The sequence below is a fragment of the Sus scrofa genome, chromosome 12, assembly GCF_054392235.1.
Source record: "Sus scrofa isolate SSC_HxYL_T2T_F1_AM1 chromosome 12, Sscrofa_HxYL_maternal_Yorkshire_Landrace_v2.0, whole genome shotgun sequence".
NCBI lineage: Eukaryota > Metazoa > Chordata > Mammalia > Artiodactyla > Suidae > Sus > Sus scrofa.
This window is the reverse complement of record NC_139394.1, coordinates 52912619-52932912: the sequence shown is the minus strand read 5'-3', so window position 1 is coordinate 52932912 and position 20294 is coordinate 52912619. Positions and strand designations below refer to the sequence as shown.

Below are 20294 nucleotides of genomic sequence, written 5' to 3'. Positions count from 1 at the left end.
CATGCTACTGCATGTACATTGAGCTCATGGGTCCTTCTTCTGAGAAGCATTACACAAGGATGCACCCAAATATTCCACAAGTGATGGCACCACGGATGTCCCCAACGCCTCATTTCACAATGGAGCTGCAGAGAACATCCTTGGACGTGGATCCTTACAGGCTGGAAAATGCTCAGGAGTACTCAGGTGGGGATTGCTGGTTGTTCAGTCTTTGCATCCTTGATGTCCTCAGTCCTGCCAGATTACTTTCCGGAACAGTTTGCAGATGTTCTTGTTGTTTTCAGAACAACCGGTTTGCATTCCCATAATGACAAAAGGATCATCATTTCTCTGATTCTCATAATCACTTGCTGTTTTCTAACTTGCATTTTGTCCCTCTGATAGGTAGAAAATGATATCTCATTGCTTCAATTTGCATTTCATTGACTACCGGTGAGTTTGAACATCTCTTCTTATGCTTGTGAGTCATTTGCACTTTCCCTTCTGTGAATTACCTGTTGACGACCTTTGCCATTTTTCTAGTTTATTTCCTAATTTTTTCACCCATGGTCTTTCTTCTTTCAAGTATAAGTATTTAATCCCCCTACAGTGCAGATTAGTGTATAGTAGGTGATAGGAATCATACTTTTTCTCCAAAAAATGAGACTATTTCCCTGACATCATCTCCTGAATAATTTGTTCTTTCCATGTTGACTTGTGGTGTCATCTTCATCTTATAGCAAATTCCCAAAGATGTATTTTTTTAACTTATTAGTGCACCATTTATTAAAAGAAATTATTAAAAGAATTTTTTATTATGGTTGATTTACACCGTTCTGTCAATTTCTGCTGTACAGCAAAATGACCCAGATATATATCTATACACTCTTTCTGTATGAGTCTACTTCTTTCTTTTTTTTTTTTAAGGGCTGTACCCATGGCATACGGACGTTCTCAGGCTAGAGTTCGAATTGAAGCTGCAAGCTGTTGGCCTATGCCACAGCCCAGCAACGTCAGATCTGAGCCATGTCTGAGACCTACACTGCAGCTTGCAGCAACGCCAAATCCTTAACCCCTTGAGCGAGGCCAGGGATCAAACTCACATCCTTGTGAATACTAGTCGGGTTCATTACTACTGAGCCATAATGGGAACTCCCAGTATGAGTCTATTTCTGAAGTCTATTCTGTTCCTCTGGTTTATATATCTATTCCCACAGCATCACCATTCTGGTTTTGTGACTATGGCATTATGTTATAGCATAAAATCTGATTGAGCTAATCCCCTCTTGTTGATCTGTTTCCAAAATAAATTCAGTTATTCCAAAGACAGTAAGTTTGTCCGATTTCTTCCCCCCAAATTCTGATGTTATTTCGGCTAGAATTACATTTAACTTATAGATTTGGGGAAAGTTGGCTTTTTTTTTTTTTTTTGCTTTTTCAGGCCAAACCAGCAGCATATGGAAATTCCGAGGCTAGGGGTCAAATCGGAGCTACAGCCACTGGCCTATGCCACAGCCACAGAAACACATGGGATCCAAGCCGTGTCTACAACCTACACCACAGCTCACGGAAACACTGAATCACTGAATCACCCACCCACTGAGCAAGGCCAGGGACTGCACCCACATCCTCATGGATCCTAGTCGGGTTCATTAACCACTGAGCCACAAAGGGAACGCCGAGATTTGGCTTTTCAAAGTAAATATAAGTGCATAAAGTGTATTTTGGCCCTGCAAGTGGCATGTGGAAGTTTCTGGGCCACAGGGACTGAACCCACACCCCACTCCCCATAAGCCATCACTTGCATCTTTTTAGCTCTTTTCTTCTGGCATTTTTTTGGCCCCACCCTCCAGCATGTGGAAGCTCCCAGGCCGAGGACTGAACCCACACCACAGCAGTGACCTGAGCCACAGCAGTGACACCAGATCCTTAACTCTCTGAACCACCAGGGAACTCCTTCCCTTCTGGTATTTCTCTCCATATCTTTAAACAGGATATTCACTCTGTCGTTTTAAAATGTTCCTATTTTGGGGAGTTCCTGTCGAGGTGCAGTGGTTAATGAAGCCGACTAGGAACCATGAGGTTGTGGGTTCGATCCCTGCCCTTGCTCAGTGGGTTAAGGATTCGATGTTGCCGTGAGCTGTGGTGTGGTTCACAGACACGGCTCGGATCCTGCATTGCTGTGGCTCTGGTGTAGGCTGGCAGCTACAGCTCCGATTTGACCCCTAGCCTGGGAACCTCCATATGCTGTAGGCTCGGCCCTAGAAAATAAATAAATAAATAAATAAATAATAAAAATAAAATAAAATGTTCCTATTTTAGATATTATCAGTTGACTTCTTACTATAGAAATAGGATTTTGTTCTATGTTACAGCAGATGTAGACTTATAAACACATCTTTCCTCACCCTCCCAATATAGTTTCATTACAATTTTTAAAAATTGATACTCAGTGCTTAATTTGTTATAACCACGTAATATCATTCACAGCTGAGTCATACGGGAATATGTCATGTTTAAATGTTTAACAATTCTGTTTTCCCTGACATTAAAACAACCTTGCTTTGTCCTCTTGGCTGGTTTTCTATGTACCTATCACATGCTCAGAATCTGCAGCATAACTCTAAAACTGCTTCTCAGCAGAGTCAAACACAGCTGTCTTGGTGATGTTGCCTCTGAAGCTTTCCATCCTCCTGCTCCAAAATAGATTAGTCACTCCTAAGATCCACTGAAAAACTGGCCTTCCTCACTTGTCACCCTTGATCTCTACTTCATGCTGGAGCCCCTGTTACATGGCCCACGGTATCCTTGCTGTGGTCCAGACGATCTTCCTGGAGCTTGCTGAGAAATTGACTTGCATGGGAGATACATTTTTGGAAAACATGCATATCCAAATATGTATTTATTATCCTTTTACATCTGAATTATGATTTGACTAGACATTTAGGTTGGAAATCAATTTTTTTTTTTGCCTTTTTGTATTTTCAGGGCTGCACCCGTGGCATATGGAGGTTCCCAGGCTAGAGGTCTAATAGGAGCTGTAGCCGCCAGCATACGCCACAGCCACAGCATCGCCAGATCAGAGCCGCATCTGCAAACTACACCACAGCGCACAGCAACGCCAGATCCTTAACCCACTGAGCGAGGCCAGGGATTGAACCCACAACCTCATGGTTCCTAGTCAGATTCGTTTCCACTGTGCCACAATGGAACTCCCAGAAATCAATTTTTCCTCAGAATTTTGAAGGCATTTATCTATTGTCATCTAGCTGCCAATATTTATGGTGATAAATTCAGGGTCATTCTGATTATCGACTTTTTTTGTGTTACCTGTTTTATTTCTTTTAAGATTTCCATTGTCCTCAGCATTCTAAAATTTAATAAAGATTAGCTTGGGTGTGGGTTTGTCCCCAGTAATAGTACCAGGCAATTGGTAGGTCCTTACCATTTGAAAACTCAACCTTTACTTATTTTAATTAAAAAAAAATTGTCTCACATTTTATCTATTTATTTTTAACTTAATTTAATTTTTTGGCCGTGCCTATGGCATACATGATTTCCCAGGTCAGGGGACGAACCTGCACCACAGCAGTGACAATGCTAGATCCTTAACCTACTGAGCCACCAGAAAACTCTGAAAACTCATCTTTTAGTTCTGGGAACTTATCTAATGCTTTAATACTTTCCTCTCAATTATTTTTCTCTCTTCTCTTATTTCCTGAAATTCCTATTATTTAGTTGTTGGACTCTCTAAACAAGCAATTTTTTTCTCTTTCCTCTGCCCTCTCCCCCTCCCGCGCTCTCTCTCCATTTTAGGAAATTCATTTAGCCTTACTTTGCAATATTTTCTGTTTAGATATTATGTAAAAGTTAATATATAAAGTTAAAGCCAATTCAAACTATATGATTGACCCAGGAGAGGGAAGAATGTTAGCTGGAAAGAAAATCATACTGTAGACTGCTCTTTGATACAGCATTTTCGTTTCTTTTTTTGTTTTGTTTTGTTTTTGTCTTTTTAGGGCCGTACTCGCGGCATATGGAGGTTCCCAGGCGAAGGGTCAAATTGGAGCAGCAGCCACTGGCTGTGCCATAGACACAGCAATGCCAGATCCAAGCCTCGTCTTCGACCTATGTTGCAGCTCACGGCAACACCAGATCGTTAACCCACTGAGCAAGGCCAGGGATGGAACATGTGTCCTCATGGATACTAGTCAGGTTGGTTTCTGCTGAGCCATGATGGGAACTCTGCACTTTCATTTCTAAGAATTGTTCCTACTGAAAATATCTAATTACTGCTATAAGAAGAAAGCGAATACAGTCTGGACAGGCAAAAACAAGAGATAGTTGCTAAAAGTTAAGTAGGAAGACAAATTGCATGAAGAGACTGTCACTCATAAAGTAGCTTCTATGTCAAACATCTCTGGCTGCAGTATTAACCACCTCTAAACTCACTGGCTTTTTTTTTTTGTTTTTTGTTTTTTGCTTTTTAGGTCCGCACCTGAGGCATATGGAACCCCCCAGGCTAGGGGTCAAACTGGAGCTGTAACTGCTGGCCTACACCACAGCCACAGCAACAAGGGATCCGAGCCACCTCTGCAACCTACATGGCGCTCGTGGCAACATCAGATCCTTAACCCACTGAGCGAGGACAGGGATCGAACCCACATCCTCATAGATCTTGGTTGGATTCATTAACCACTGAGCCATAACGGGAACTCCTAAACTTACTGGTTTGTTCATAATTCTGTGGGTCAGGAACTTGGGATTGTGTCATCTGGATGGTTCTTTGGTTGGCCTTGCCTGGAGTCAATCATCTATCTGTAGTCAACTGAGGTCTTACTAGGACTGAAAGGTCTCTGATGGACTCACTCACATATCTGGCACTTGGCCAATAGGACAGAGGCAGGCTGCTGGTGGGCATCCTCAGCTCTCTTGCATATGGCCTCTTCATTCAGCTAGCTCAGGCTTGTTCAAATCTTGGTCTCAGGGTGACAACCACAGCCAAAAGTGGGTAAGCCCTTTCGCACAAGCACTTTTCAAGTCTCTGCTTGCGTCATATTTGCTAATGTCTCATCGACGAAGACCAGATTCAAGGAGTGAAGGAATAACTCCCACTCCTTGATGGGAGCTACAAAATCACTTTGCAAAGGGACACAGTTATAAATGTGGGAAAAATTATCACAGCCATCTTTGTAAACATATGATCACTCCTGTCACTTATTCGATATGGGGTTTTGGTTGGTCGTTTGTTTCTGGTATTCAGTGTTTTAATTTAGTCAATATCATGTGCTCTGTGCTGGGACCTATGTATAAAGAGAAAATAGGACTGTCTTCTGTCCTCGGAAGAATGACATAGTGAAGCACGTAGACAATTAAATCGACATCACAATCCAGTGCAGTTGGAGTCCCAACAAAGTTTAGAGGATACTATGCAGGTACGTGGGAGGCCCCATGATTCCCACCGGGTGAAAGACATAGGAAGGCTGCTGGGAGGAAGTGACTGGTGAGAAGAGTCTTGAGACCGTCTCTACTTTGCCTTCTCAATGAGTGGAGGAGGAGGGGATGAAAGAGGGGAATGAAGTTAAAGAACTAGTAGCTTCAATCAACCTTCAACCATCTTCCTTTCACACATGAAAATGCAATGATGAAATCAAGATGGAAGCCTGAAGTCAGGCAGAACCAAAGAAACACGCTAAGGCCATTGCTCTTGGGGCTCCCCCATCTCTTATAGTCTCATCGGACTACATGCTCTATAAAAGATTCTTTGTTGGGATGACTTTCCTAGACCAAGGTTATGGGCAGGGTACCTGCTACTTACAGCTTTGGGTCTGGAACAGTCTTTGCCTTTCATTCTCAGCGATTCCACCTGTCCCATGTTCCTGGACAAAGGCACGATCAGCATCACAGCCATGATGCCCTAAAGCACAAAAGAAGAATGGGGTTGAAAAGGTAACAATGGTATAAAGTACATGTTTGGTGCTTAATAAAAGATTGTTGGAGTTCCCATCGTGGCGCAGTGGCTAACGAATCCACCTAGGAACCATGAGGTTGTGGGTTCGATCCCTGGCCTTGCTCAGTGGGTTAAGGATCCAGCGTTGCCATGAGCTGTGGTGTAGGTCGCAGATGTGGCTCAGATCCTGCGTTGCGGTGGCTCTGGCCTAGGCCGGTAGCTATAGCTCTGATTCGACCCCTAGCCTGGGAACCTCCATATGCAGTGGGTGCGGCCCTAGAAAAGGCAAAAAGACAAATAAATAAATAAATAATTGTTGAATTTTTTTAAAATGCTCAGAAGGAGGAATATATGTCTAATAGTTATCTGTGTTTACGTCTGGTCTAGTCACTGGAATTTAGGGGGAACAGGGTATTTCGTGATTTCCTATATTTGCTTCTATAATGTTTGAATATTTTACAATCAGCAGAGAGTACTGCACTCTCAGTTTAAAAGCTTGCAAAAAGCCGAAGGTCTGAATCATTTCCAAGTGATACTACTACTAATAGCAACAATAACACTCAAAGTGAATCCTCATTATGTATAACCATTGCATGAGTATTAAACATATAAATAACTGTGAGTTAGGTACAATCATTCTTCCTGTTTTATAGATGAGGAAACAGAGACTCAGCCAGGTTATATACTTTTCCCAAGATGCAGAGCTAAACGAGTGTCAGAGGAGAGTCTGACTCTGGGCTGTTCGGCTTGAGAGTCTGTTCATAAACACTGTGCTATACAAAATACAACTGTCAGCAGGGGAAAGGGACAAATATTATCTGAAGCTGGAGAGTAAGGCCCAAAGCAGCAAGTATGATTTCTTCAAAGCTTCCCATTTTATCCTTAAACTTCATTATAAGTTATTTTCTGTCTCATGATACATGAACATTTGTCTAAAAATAAAAGCATGGAGTTCCCGTTGTCGCTCAGGGAGTTAAGAACCTGACTAGTATCCACGAGGATGAGGGTTCGATCCCTGGCCTCGCTCAGTGGGTTAAGGATCCAGCGTTGCCACAAGCTGTGTGCGTAGGCCACAGATGAAGCTTGGATCCTGTGTTGCTATGACTGTTGGCACAGGCCAGAAGCTGCAGCTCTGATTCAACCCCTAGCCATATGCCATAGATGTGGCAAGAAAGAAAGAAAGGGGAAAAAAAGTAAAATAAAAGCATGCAAATTATTTCTCATAAGTCAGGTAAATGCTCCAGGAACATGTCATTTGTTTGTCCTGGGGCTTCATGTGTCCTGGACACACTACTGTTTATAGAGAGAGAACTGTTTGCTCCAGGTTGATAAACACAGTCACAATTGGTTCTCTGTGTTTCTGACACTCTCTGGAGATCAACTAAGGCAGAATGTTTTCCTAAGATCCTGGGAGAGATCAAACATCAGTTAACTCTGGTCTCTACCCAGTTCAGGGGATAAATTCTTCTTCTATGGGCCTGTCTGGTGACAGCTGACAGACTGGTGGACCTGCTGGCCCGGGTGTGACATTCCTCAAGCTGGCCCCCAGCTGTCTCAGATATGGTCAACTCCTCCTCACAACACACAGCTCACTTTCTAGGAATTTACACACAATGACGGCTGCAATGATGCAGTGCAATCCAACACTTGGTTGTTAAATGATTACTAAGAGCAAAAGTTCATCCACAAAAAAAAAAAAAAAAAAAAAAAGGAATTACATACTGGTAATTGTTGCAAAACATTCTGAAAGTAGTTAAAGCTACCAAATTATACACTTAAAAATAGTTAAAATGGCTGTTTTTTTTTGGGGGGGATGGCCACACCTGTGGCATATGAAGGTTCCCAGGCTAGGGGCAGAATCTGAGCTGTAGCTGCCAGCCTACACCACAGCCACAGCAAGGTCAGATCTGATCTGAGCCTTGTCTGTGACCTACACTGCAGCTCACAGCAACCCCAGATGCTTAACCCACTGAGCAAGGCCAGGGATAGAATCTGAGTCCTCATGGATGCTAGTCAGATTCGTTTCCACTGAGCCATGACAGGAACTCCTAAAATGGTCAACTTTATGTTATACATTTTACCACAACAGTAAAATAGTTTTAAAAAAAGAAAAGAAAAAGAAAAAGCACCAAAATTTATCCACAAGAATAAAATAGTAAAAACAGCAACAACAACAAAATCTATCCACAAGTTTGGTCCCAGCCTCAAGGATATTCTGGGGTTGGGGGGTGGAAACTATGTTCCAGGCAGATGAAATACCAGCCATGGGAGAGCAAATTTAATCCTATAACCCCTCACTGAAACCCCTTCAATGGCTCCCTATTAATCTGGGGATAAAGACCAAAAGCCTTAATAGGCTTTATGAGGTTCTATGTGGTCATCTTTCTGATCTCAATTTGTGCCACTTCCCTCCTTGCTTTTTCTATCCCAGCCACCCTGACCTCCCTTCTCTTTCTTTCAATGTATCAAGTTCCTCTCCACTTCAGGACCCTTTGCATGAGATTTTTCCCTCTGCTTGAAAACATTTCCCATTCTACTTTCTTCCTGGCTGATTCAGTCCAAGCATCTCTTTCTCAAAGAAGGTCCCCAGTATGGGTCAGATTCTATGTTACATATGCTTATGGAACTATATATCTTCCTGTTATAGCTGTAAATCACAGAAAATCTCCAAATAACAGTGACTTAAAATCAAAGCTTATTTCTCTCTTATGTTCTGACATTCTGGGCTCTATGGTGCCTAAGACACAGGCTTCTTTTATTTTGTTGTTCCACTACATGTGGCTTTCATTCTCAAGGTTATCTCATAGCCCAAAACAGTAGCTGGGGCTCCAGCCATTTCGTCCACATTCCCTCAAGTGGAAAGGAGGAAAGGGGAAAAAGGTAAGCCCTTGACCAAAAAAAAGAAGCAGACTCCCTCCCCCATGCCACCAAATACCTCACATGGTGGGAAGGGGTGAGGTATCTCTCTGGAGTCTTTTTGTTTGTTTGGTTTTGGCTGCACCTGTTCTTGGGCTAGGGGTCAAACCCATGCCGCAGCAGTAACTAGAGCCATAACAGTGACAATGCCAGATCCCCAACCCACTGAGCCGCCAGGGAACTCTACCTCTGGAGTGTATTCTTATCAGAGCACTAGTTTCATTCATGAGAGATTCACCCTCATGACCCAGTCATGTCCCAAAGGCCCCACTCCTAATACCATCACATTGGGGGTTAGAATTTAACATATGAACTTTGAAGGGACACAAACCTTCGGATCATAGCAGGGACCTTGGTGCCATCTGGATGGACTTAAAAGCTATTATACTTCTTGGCAAGAGATAATAAAAATATAGATAACATTTATTGAGTGTATACTGGACATTGTCACCTAATCCTCAAAATTGTCCTGGAAGGGAGGTTTCTGTGTTAATTCTGTTTGTTTAGAGGGGGAAGCTGTGACTTAGAGAGGCTAATGGTTTGCTCAAGGTCACACGGCTGGGAAGAAGCAGAGGGACGACTTGAACGAGGCTCTGGATCTGATGTCAGTGCCATTAACTACCCCTTAAGACTGTTTCAGGACTAAGCTGCAAGTAGTAAATCCCATCTCCCCTCGTCCTTCCTACCGGTTGCAGGCTAGCTCAGCATCCCCCAGTGCAGCCTCAGCATCTCTGGCTAGTTCAGCCTCATTCAACACAGTCTTTCATTATAACTAAACCACTGCCATATGGAGAAAGACTAGGAGCGGAGAGGGGGCAAAAAATCAGAGTTCCCATCCACTGGATGGCTATTCATAAACAAAAGAAAGAAAATCAGAAATAACACATGTTGGATGGGTGAGGAAAAATTTGGACCCTTGAGTTATCACTGGTAGGAGTGTAACATGAGGTACCTGCTATGGAAAATGGTATGGCAATTCCTCAAGAAATTAAACATGGAATTACCATATGATCCAGCAATTCCACTCCTGGATATATGCTCAAAAAAAGTGAAAGTGGAACTGGAAGAGAAATTTGTACACCTGTGTTCATAGCAGCACTATTCACAACAGCCAAAAGGTAGAAGCAACACAAAGGTTTGTTGACAGATAAACTGAATGTGGTATATATGCACATTGGAATATTATTCAACCTTAAAAAGGAAGGAAATTCTGTAATATGCTACAAAATGGATAAACATCGAGGACATTATGCTAAATGAAAGAAGCCAGTCATAAAAGGACAAATATTGTATGATTCCACTAATATAAGCTTCCTAGAATAGTCATAGTCATAGAGTCAGAAAGTAGAATGATGGTTGCCAGGGGCAGGGGGAGTAGAGAAGGGAGTTCATGCTTAATGGGGACAGTTTCAATTGGGGAAGATGAAGAAGTTCTGAAGCTGGACAGTGATGAGAGTGGCACGAAGCTATGGATGTACTTTATGCCATGGAACTGCACACTTAAAAATGATTAAAATGGGAGCTCCCGTTGTGGCATAGCAGGTTAAGAACCAGACTAGTATCCATGAGGAAGCAGGTTCAATCCCTGGCCTTGCTCAGTGTGTTAAGGACCCAGCATTACTGCAAGGTGCAGCATAGGTCACAGATGCAGCTCGGATGATCCCAAGTTGCCGTGGCTGTGCCGTAAGCCAACAGCTGCAGCTCCGATTTGATCCCTAGCCTGGGAACTTCCATATGCTGCAAGCGTGGCTATAAAAAAGAAAAAAAAAAACATTAAAATGGTAAACTTTATGTTATGAATATTCTCTCCCTCTCCCTCTCCCTGTCTCTCTCTCTGTCACACACACACACACAGCAATGTTTCCCAGGAGAACTCCTGAGCTGCTGGGCTTCTAGAGGCAAGAAAGTAGAGAAGTAAGAAGGGGAGGATAACTTTGCCCAGGCAGCCGGTCCTGTCTTCCTTAGATGGTCTGCATCCAGTGGGGTGGGGAGAAGAGCCAGGTCCTGGTTCCTGGGTTCTTCGGCAGACAGCTGGAGGGAACACGAGGTCCTGTCTGTCTTCCTGAAGCTCTTCTACCTCCGGCTGCAGCTGGCTCACCACTGGGCCCCAGTGGGACAGGCAGGGTCAAAGCAATTAATTGACTGAAACACACCCTGGGCTCTTTCCCTCCCTACTCTCCTGGCGCTGTCCTCTGGCCTTAGGGCTCCTCCTGAGGGTGACTGCCCCGCTGCTGCCTCGGTCATTCTATTTTTTGTGGAAAATGCCTTTGCCATGGGGCTGCCTGAGGAAGATGAGGCAAGATGAAGACGAGGAAGAGCTGCAGGGATGGGGGCGGAGGGGGAGCCCTCCCCGCCCTCTTAGTCATTCGGCCCGCATGGGCGAGGTGTCCCATCCTGGTCACCATGCCTGACAAAAATGTGGCCCAACCAGGATGAGAGCAGGAAAAGGGATCCACTTGACATCACTGGGAGGAGAGAAAGCCAAGGGAGTGTCACACCTGCTTTCTGGGCATTGAAGGGAATTTTTTTTAATGCCATTAACATTTTTGTCTTGGATAAAATCATATAGGTACAGAGCTAAAAATCCAAAAAGTCAAAGAGAAGAAAAAGGCCTAATGGAAAAACAGCAGCTCTCCACTCCCACACTCATAGCTCCTCAGATTCAACAACTTTTAACTAATTTTAAGCTGTTTCTTCTAGTATTTACCCCCCTATATCTAATAACAAGTTTGTACCGGTATTTCTGGAAATTTCATTTGCTGATTATCACCCATGGGCTTCCTATTATGGATGTGGAGGATTTAATTCTCACTTCACCTTTCCCATGCCCTTCTCAATGTCTTTTAACCCAGTCTTGGGGAGTTCCCCGGTGGCTCAGTGGGTTAAGGACCTGTCATTGTCACTGTTACGGCCCTGGAATTTTGCATGCTGTGGGCACAGCCGAAAAATAAAAAAATAAAAAATAAAATAAAGACCCAATCTTGGTTAAAGCTGTACCTCATGTCTTGATCATTATTACTTTAAATTTCACTCCCCGACCTCCCACTTCTTGCAGCCCCTCTTCCCACCTAGACTGGTTGCTCTCTGAGCCTCTCTGAGGCTCCCTTCCTGAAGCTTTCCTTTGCTGATCTCCTGGGAATTCCAAAGAGAATAGTTTTATAACTATTTTTAAATGACTTCAAAAGGCCTACTTGTTCATTGTAGAAACTTTTTCTGTTTCTTTTTAGGGCCTCACCTGCAGCACATGGAAGTTCCCAAGCTAGGGGTCAAATTAGAGCTGCAGCCTACGCCGAAGCTTGCAGCAATGCCAGAACCTTCACCCACTGAGCAAGGAGGCCAGGGATCGAACCTGCATCTTCATGGATACTCATTGAGTTCTTAACCTGCTACGCCACAAAGAAAATGCCGTAGTAACATTTTTTAAATGCACAAGAAAGAAAATGACAATACATTCTTCTTCTACCCAGCCATAACCATTAACATCTTGGTATATATGTTTCCAATCTTTTTTATATTTATCAATATACATCAAGGAGGGGAAAGTGTTATCTAAAAAAACAAAACCCACAACTGTTGCATTTCTACCCCTGGGAGAGTAGCATGATTCTCATCTGAGTGATAATTCTTCCACGGAGGAAAACAGCTTGTTAGACCCCATGAATCTATGAATATCAAACATGCCACTTTTCCTGGCCCTACCAGAGCATGGTTAAAAAAAAGAAAGGGAGAAACTGTTTTAAAAAAAAAAAATAAAGAGAGCAACTTAATGCTCTGCCAGGAGGAAGTGGTAGGGATTAAGAGGTCGAAAAATTAACACTTAAAAAATTGAGTCACTGAGGAGTTCTCTTGTGGCACAGTGGGTTAAGGATCCAGCATTGCCACTTCAGCAGCTTGGGTCGCTGATGTTGCACAGGTTTAATCCCTGGCCCAGGGAACTTCCACTTGCTGTGGGTGCGGCTGGAAAGAAAAAAAATAATTAAGGCATTGAAAAAACTGACAATCTGAGAGAGGAAAAGAATTTAGAGCCACATCGTCCAATACGGTAGGCCCTAGTCACCCAAGGCTGTTTAAATTTAATAAAATTAAAAATTCAATGCCTCATTTGCACTGGCCACATTTCAAGTACTCAGCAGACACATATGGCTAGTGGCTACCCTATTGGACAGCACAGAATAGTACATTTCCATCATCACAGAAAACTGCTGGATTGCACCAGTTTCTAACAAAGATCAAAAACTTGTAATACATGTTCCTGGCATATGTGATGATTAAGAGGGTAGTCTAGAGCCAGATGCTTGAGTTCAAATCCTGCTCTGCCACCTATTATCTGTATGACTTTGGACAACTTAATGGCTGTGCTTCAGTTTCCTCCTCTGTAAAGTGAAGATAATAATAGTAAGTACCCAAGCAGTTGTTATAAAGACCAAATAATTAATACCAGTAAGGTACTTAGGAAAGTACCTGACATGCAGTAAATACCTAATAAATACTTCGATTTGCTTGTTAGTTACTAACAAATGAAGTTGAGGATTTCTAAGTAAAAATCTAGGGTTTTGGCCTTTTTTTTTTTTTTTTTTTTTTTTTTTGAATGCCTGGCAACCCTGGCTTGAATTCCTGCAATGCTACAAATGGCTGGAATGGAGTAGCAGTTGCCCAGTTAGGATGGAGCGTAAATCTCTAGTGCTCACGTGTGCTTTGGGGGCATGTTTTGCATCAGCCCCACTCAGAGCAGGCATCCTCCTCTTATAAAGACACAGGGTAGGCTAGTGAGCGGTCCTGGAGGAGGTGGCAAATGCATGGGCATCAAGAAATGTCTTAAGGAGGGAGAATGCAAGGCGCTATCTGGGACACTGATATGTAATGTTCGATTTGGAACTGTAGCCCAGAATGCAGAGTGTGGTGATTCTGAGCCTCACATCTTCGGTAAAAATCTGCTGCATACAGAGTTTGAGGACAGTGACACAGTATTTTTGGTAAAATGAAGGAATGAGATGATCTGGCCAGGAATACAGATGGTAGAGAAAACAGAATGAAGACAGAATTTTGCAAGTGCCCAGAAGAATGATGAGCCCCTTGAAAAATCCTAGGAGCTTTTTTGAGGGTGGTCACCAGAGGATGGTGGCATAGAGAGGGTATAGAGGCTAGAGTCATTGTATTTGAATAATGGGGAATGCATGACTCTCTAAGGCTGGAAGTAGTGGCAATCTCTCAAGGCAGACATCTGGATTATAGACTCAGGCACATGAAAGAGAGAGAGAGAGAGCACAGACTCAGACTACAGTATGACAACTCTGCAGTTTCCTTTTATCTCTTACTGTATCATGAACCATGTCATTATTCTTTTTTTTTTTTTTTTTTTTTGTCTTTTAAGGGCCATACCTGTGGCATATGAAGGTTCCCAGGTTAGGCTTTAAATCGCAGCTAGCCACTGCCCTATGCTACAGTCATGCCAGATCCGCACCGAGTCTGCAACCTCATGGCAATGCCAGATTCTTAACCCACTGAGCAAGGCCAGGGATCGAACCTGTGTCCTCGTGGATACTAGCATATTCGTTTCTGCTAAGCCACAGTGGGAACTCCACGTCAGTATTCTTTTACATCGGTAATTCTCAAGAGGGGAAGAGGTCATTATCAGAATCAAATAATACAGGTGATTCTTCAAGCCACACAGGTCTATCAGAGATCAGGTGAGGAAACACAATCACTTACAGTGTTTAAATCAGAGTGGATTCAGTACAAAAATTAGCGATAACCAAATATCTGGATGGGTGGAAGGAGCAGGCTCAAGGGAAGCCATTCCCCTGTCACCCTCAAGAAGGGTCAATTCTAGGACGTACTTCTCCAGCTACAATCCAGGTACCAGAAAGCTGGGATCACCAGGCTGTTGCCACCTGGACACTGGAATGTGGGATTTTGCCATTGTTGCCTCCACAATTTCCTCTCAACATCCTTGAACCTAAAGATTGGACCTTGGTATCTCATGGCTTTGTTTGCCAGAAGCAAACAGCCCAAAGCAATAAGAATATGGCATGACCTACACCTCACTTCCATTTTCTTTTTCTTCTTCTATTTTTTTTTCCTTTTTAGGGCCACACTCGAGGCATATGGAAGTTCCCGGGCTAGGGGTCGAATCAAAGCTGCAGCCACTGGCCTATGCCAAAGACACAGCAATGCAGGATCCAAGCTGCATCTGCAACCTACACCGCAGCTTGTGGCAACTCCCAGTTCCATTTTTCAAATCTTACAGAAATGCATGTAAGTGACAGGACCTACTGTGTACCCAGAATCCTAGTTGGGTGCAACCTAAAAGGTAAGTATAGCTTTATCTTTTCAGCCTCTGCAGTAGAGGAAGGACCACTGGAGTAAATGCGGAGGGCCCATTAACTGCATCCAGCACAGAGATTCTAGTAAGCCACCTCTAGGAAATCATTGTCGTCTCTGCTATAAACAGAGCTACCTATTTTTGCCCTCCCTGCTACCATGTCCCCTTCTTTTTTTCTTTCTTGCCACAGGGTGCACCAGCTTGATGTGGGATCTCAGTTCCCAGATAAGCGACCAAAAACATGAATCCTAACCACTAGACCCCCAGGGAGCTCCCCCACCACCCCTTCTAATAATAGTCCCCGATTTTCCTTTGGAGAACCACCTCTCCCACTTGCAATCCATGTGGTTGGGTGAGGCTGATTGCATGACTAGCCCTGGGGGACTAGTGTCCTTCAGCTCTTGCTCAGCAAGTAATCCCTCAGAAAATATGTAAAGGGATGTGATATCATATCCCTGGAGACTTCGGAAAGAGAAAGAACAGCGATTTATCTTGTACTGTTGAGATATTAAATAGCCTAGCAGCTGGGGGCAGAATACGGACTCATTGTCACTTTCTGCTCTACAATTTAGCCATTGTCTGGCCTGAGTGACATCAATGAGCAAATCATTCCCAGGTATCTTTCAGAATTTCAAAGTATCTACAAGGAAGACTAGCCTGATTGCAAATATTCTGCCCTTTAGTTAAATAAAGCATTAGATCACAATCTCAATAATATTTGGAAAATGTTATCCACATAATACCTTTAGACTCAGCCCAACCTTCCCCCAACACACACACACACACACACACACACACACACACTCTAGCTCTACCTCTCACTCCCCCCCCCCTTTCTTTTCTTTTCTTTCTTTTTTCTTTTAAGGGCCAAACCTGCAGCATATGGAAGTTTCTGGGCTAGGGGTCGAATCAGAGCTGCAGGTGCCAGCCTATACCACAGCCACGGCAACATAGATCAGAGCTGCATCTGTAACCCACACTGCAGCTTGGAGCAATGCTGGATCCTTAACCCACCGAGCTAGGCCATGGATCGAACCTGCATCCTCATGGTTACTAGTCGGGTTCCTAAAACACTGGGCCACAAAGAGAACTCCCTTACTTCCTCTTACTTCATTCTTCCTGAGTTGGGATCTGCATTCTTCAGCACCAATATCTACCAACAAATTAAGAGGATTAATTCCAGGAATTAAACACAAGAACACAAAACTAAAAGAAGGAGGAAAGAGGGAGAGGAGAGTTATCTGTTTAAGAAGTTCTGGTGACTACGGTACCTAGGAATTCAAACCTGCTTTCCATGTCTGCCTGAGAGCCTAGGCAGTGTAACATGGAAACAGCTGTGAATGAAGGACTGGCTGCAAACCTGCACACTTAAGGGACCCTAGGTCATCTCTTTGGGCCTCTGATTCTCATTTTTAAATGAACAGGTTGGATTCATTTATTTTCTAGTTTTTTGTTTGTTCGTTTTGTCTTTTTAGGGAGCAACCTCGGCATATGGAGGTTCCCAGGCTAGGGGTTGAATCAGAGCTTCAGCTATCGACCTACGCCACAGCCACAGCAACACCAGATTCAAGCTGAGTCTGGGACCCACACCACAACTCCTGGCAACGCCAGATCCTTAACCCACTGAGTGAGACCAGGGATTGAACCTGCGTCCTCGTGGATGCTAGTCAGATTCATTTTCCACTGAGCCACGATGGGAATTCCCATTTATTTTTCTAGTTTTGATGGCTTATAGTCACATATTGAGTCAGTGTCGATTTGAGTGTAAGGTAACAAAAGGCATGAAAGTTTGCTTTGGAAATACCCCATTTGTGAAGATGACAAACAGTAATACAGTAAAGCAAGAGCTCTGAGTTAGGAGTCAGGAGACCTGGACTTTTCTATTTGCTGCATCATAAAATTGCTATCACTTGGCAAGTCACTGAGCTTCTCTGTTCTATAGAGGGAGAGGCTTGGAGCAAATGATTTCTAATGGCCTTTCCAGTTCTGAGGTCCTATATGAGACCACCATCCAAAGTCACCAAGAAGGTATCAATCAGCATTTATCCCTAATGTTTCACTGGGAATAAATCAGAAGGGAGAGTGAATCTCTCAGCGAGGGAAGGGGCTGCACCTGAGAGGTTTGATGGCCTCCTGCATTCAAGGGAGTCTTCCCTGTGGTTTGTCCCTGCCTGGACTTCTAATGTCCAGATTTAAGATCAGATCAGGCACATCTGAGTTCCAAAGCCAGCTAAACGAGCAGGACCTTGAGTTCTGCTGAGTCCTCCCATGGCTAGAGTCCAAGGGTTGAAGACTAGACTTCCCCAGCCGCTTATCAGGGCCCATTAATGGCCCAGCCCACATGACTACTTGGCAGTGAACTTTGGTTGATCCATTAGGTGTCCCAGAAGTGCCACTTTGGCTGGCACCCTCGTCTATGTCAGGCCCCACACCAGAGGGGACTTGTGACCTCTGAGGCTGGCTGCAGTGAAGGTCAGTAAAGGGCAACTGTCCTTGGTGATTTTCCAAGCTGAGCCACCTGAGCAAGGAATCGCAGAACAAAAAACATGGAGGAAGGAAGCCTGGTGAGAAGAGAATGGGCGCTTGTGGGAGGAAGGAGAGGCAATGAGGGAGAAAGAACAAGGGTGGGGAATTCTGGACTTAGCTGCAGAGGAAGAGCAGGGTTTGAGCTGAGTGAAGTGAAAAGAAATATGAAGTGCAAGAGGTCTATTACAGTGCAGGTAGATCTTTATGTAAATAACAGATTAAAATGTATAAAATAACATTTCAAGAAGCCTCATTACATATGCTACCTACCATTGTTTGTTTCCCCAGGGTTCTTTTATTTATTCATTCATTTATTGATTGATTTATTTAGCCTTGGCATGCAGCTCCATGCGGAATCTCAGTTCTCAGACTAGGGACAGAACCTGGGCCACAGCAGTAAAAATACCGAGTCCCGACCATTAGGGAACTTCCTCTCTTAATTTTAAAAGCAATGAAATTTAAAGTAAAAAATATGGAAAAGAATAACCAAATAACCCGAAAAAGAGGATGATTCTACCACCTAGTGATTACCACTACTAATATGCTGGTGTATTTCCTTTTGGTCTTTTATTTTACATGTATGTACACAATGTAATTTTTTTTTTTTTTTGTCTTTTTGTCCTTTTTAGGGCCGTGCCAGCATGGCATACGGAGGTTCCCAAGCTAGGGGTCTAATTGGAGCTGTAGCTGCTGGCCTACACCACAGCCACAACCACATCAGATCCGAGCCGCATCTGCTACCTACACCACAGCTCATGGCAACGCCGGATCCTTAACCCACTGAGCGAGGCCAGGGATGGAACCCACAACCTCATGGTTCGTAGTCGGATTCATTAACCACTGAGTCACAACAGGAACTCCCACAGTATAATTTTTAAAGGGCTGGAGTGTCCTGTTGTGGTGTAGGCTGGCGGCTACAACTCCAACTAGACCCCTAGCCCAGGAACCTCCATAATCTGCAGGTGCGGCCCTCAAAAGACAAAAAGACCAAAAAAAGAAAAAATTTTTTAAGGGCCAATACTATGTATAAGCTTTTTTCTCATCTGAATTTTTTCACTAAGCACTGTATCATGCATATTTTTTCTTCTCAGTCAATACTGATTCTTGTCATCATTTTTAATGACTACATGATGTTTGATCATACAGATGTGCTATTTTTTAACAACCTTTTATCATTAGATATTTAAATCATGTCTCTTTTCGACTATTAAACACATGCTTCTCTGAACCTCCTGGCACATACATCCTTGCATATCTGTCCAATTATTTCCTTCAGATAAATGCCCCAAAGTGGAGGCGCTAGGTCGACGTGTGCTGTACGTATTGACATGTTGTCAAATTCCCCTGCGAAAGAGCATGCCAATTTATTCTCTACCCCCAGGGTCCTGATACTTGATCACCTTTGAGTTAACAGCGTTGGCACTTTATCGTATTAAGACCATGGCTACTTTAACATCAGAATTACACAAGTTTTATCCTTTGACCCAGTAATTCCACTTCTGGGAAAAATGTTTAGAGAAAATATCTAGGAGTTCCTGTTGTGGCGCAGCAGAAACAAATCCCACTAGGAACCATGAGGTTTCAGGTTCGATCCCTGGCCTCGCTCAGTGGGTTAGGGATCTGGCGTTGCCAGGAGCTGTGGTGTAGGCGGCAGACGTGGTGCAGATCTGGTGTTGCTGTGGGGTAGCCTGGCAGCTGTAACTTTGATTCGAGCCCTAACCTGGGAACCTCCATCTGCAGTAAAAGAAAAGATCTAAATCACATACACGTAAAGGGTTTAGGTAGATAGATAGATATGTGAATGACAGATCCGGGTAGGAGCAGGGACCGTCTGAGTAAACCAGTCGCTTTGGAGCATCGTCCCTGTCCCTGTGGACTGGAAAGGGTAAAATTAAATATGTTAAAGACTTTTCCCCATTTTTTTTTTCTTTTTTTTCTTTTTATGGCTGACCCCTGGGCATATGGAAGGCTAGGGGTCAAATTGGAGCTGCAGCTGCTGGCTCACGCCACAGCCACAACAATGCAGGATCTAAGCCACATGTGCAACCAAATTCCACAGCTTGTGGCAACAATGGATTTTTGTTTTGTTTTGTTTTGTCTTTTTGCCATTTCTTGGGCCGCTCCCGCAGCATATGGAGGTTCCCAGGCTAGGGGTCCAATAGGAGCTGTAGCCACCGGCCTACACCACAGCCACAGCAACACAGGATCCGAGCTGAGTCTTCGACCTACACCACAGCTCACAGCAACGCCGGATCCTTAACCCACCGAGCAAGACCAGGGATCGAACCCGCAACCTCATGGTTCCTAGTCAGATTTGTTAACCTCTGAGCCACGACAGGAACTCCGCAACAATGGATTCTTAACCCACTGAGCGAAGCCAGGGATCAGACCCAAATACTTATAGAGACAATGTCGGGTTCTTAACCTGCGGAGCCACAATGGGAATGCCTCCCATCTTTGCTCACTGAGGGAGGAAGGGCAGACCATTACTCCTGTGGCTTGGACGGTGCCACCATTGTTCCACCTGTTTATACCACTCTACCCTCAGCCCCAAAACCTCCTCTCGTCTTCCTTGATGACATCAGGCCTTGGCTCATACAC

At 43.8% G+C, this 20294-nt stretch overlaps 1 protein-coding gene across 1 annotated transcript in view; it reads right to left on the bottom strand.

Annotated features, from left to right (window-relative positions):
• The window catches only part of PAFAH1B1 (platelet activating factor acetylhydrolase 1b regulatory subunit 1), a 168507-nt gene that overhangs the window by 115141 nt on the left and 33072 nt on the right, over positions 1–20294 (bottom strand). The window contains exon 3 of the mRNA XM_005657017.3: positions 5798–5896. The gene's annotated coding sequence lies outside the window, so the exon portion shown is untranslated. The remainder of the gene's footprint in view (positions 1–5797; positions 5897–20294) is intronic.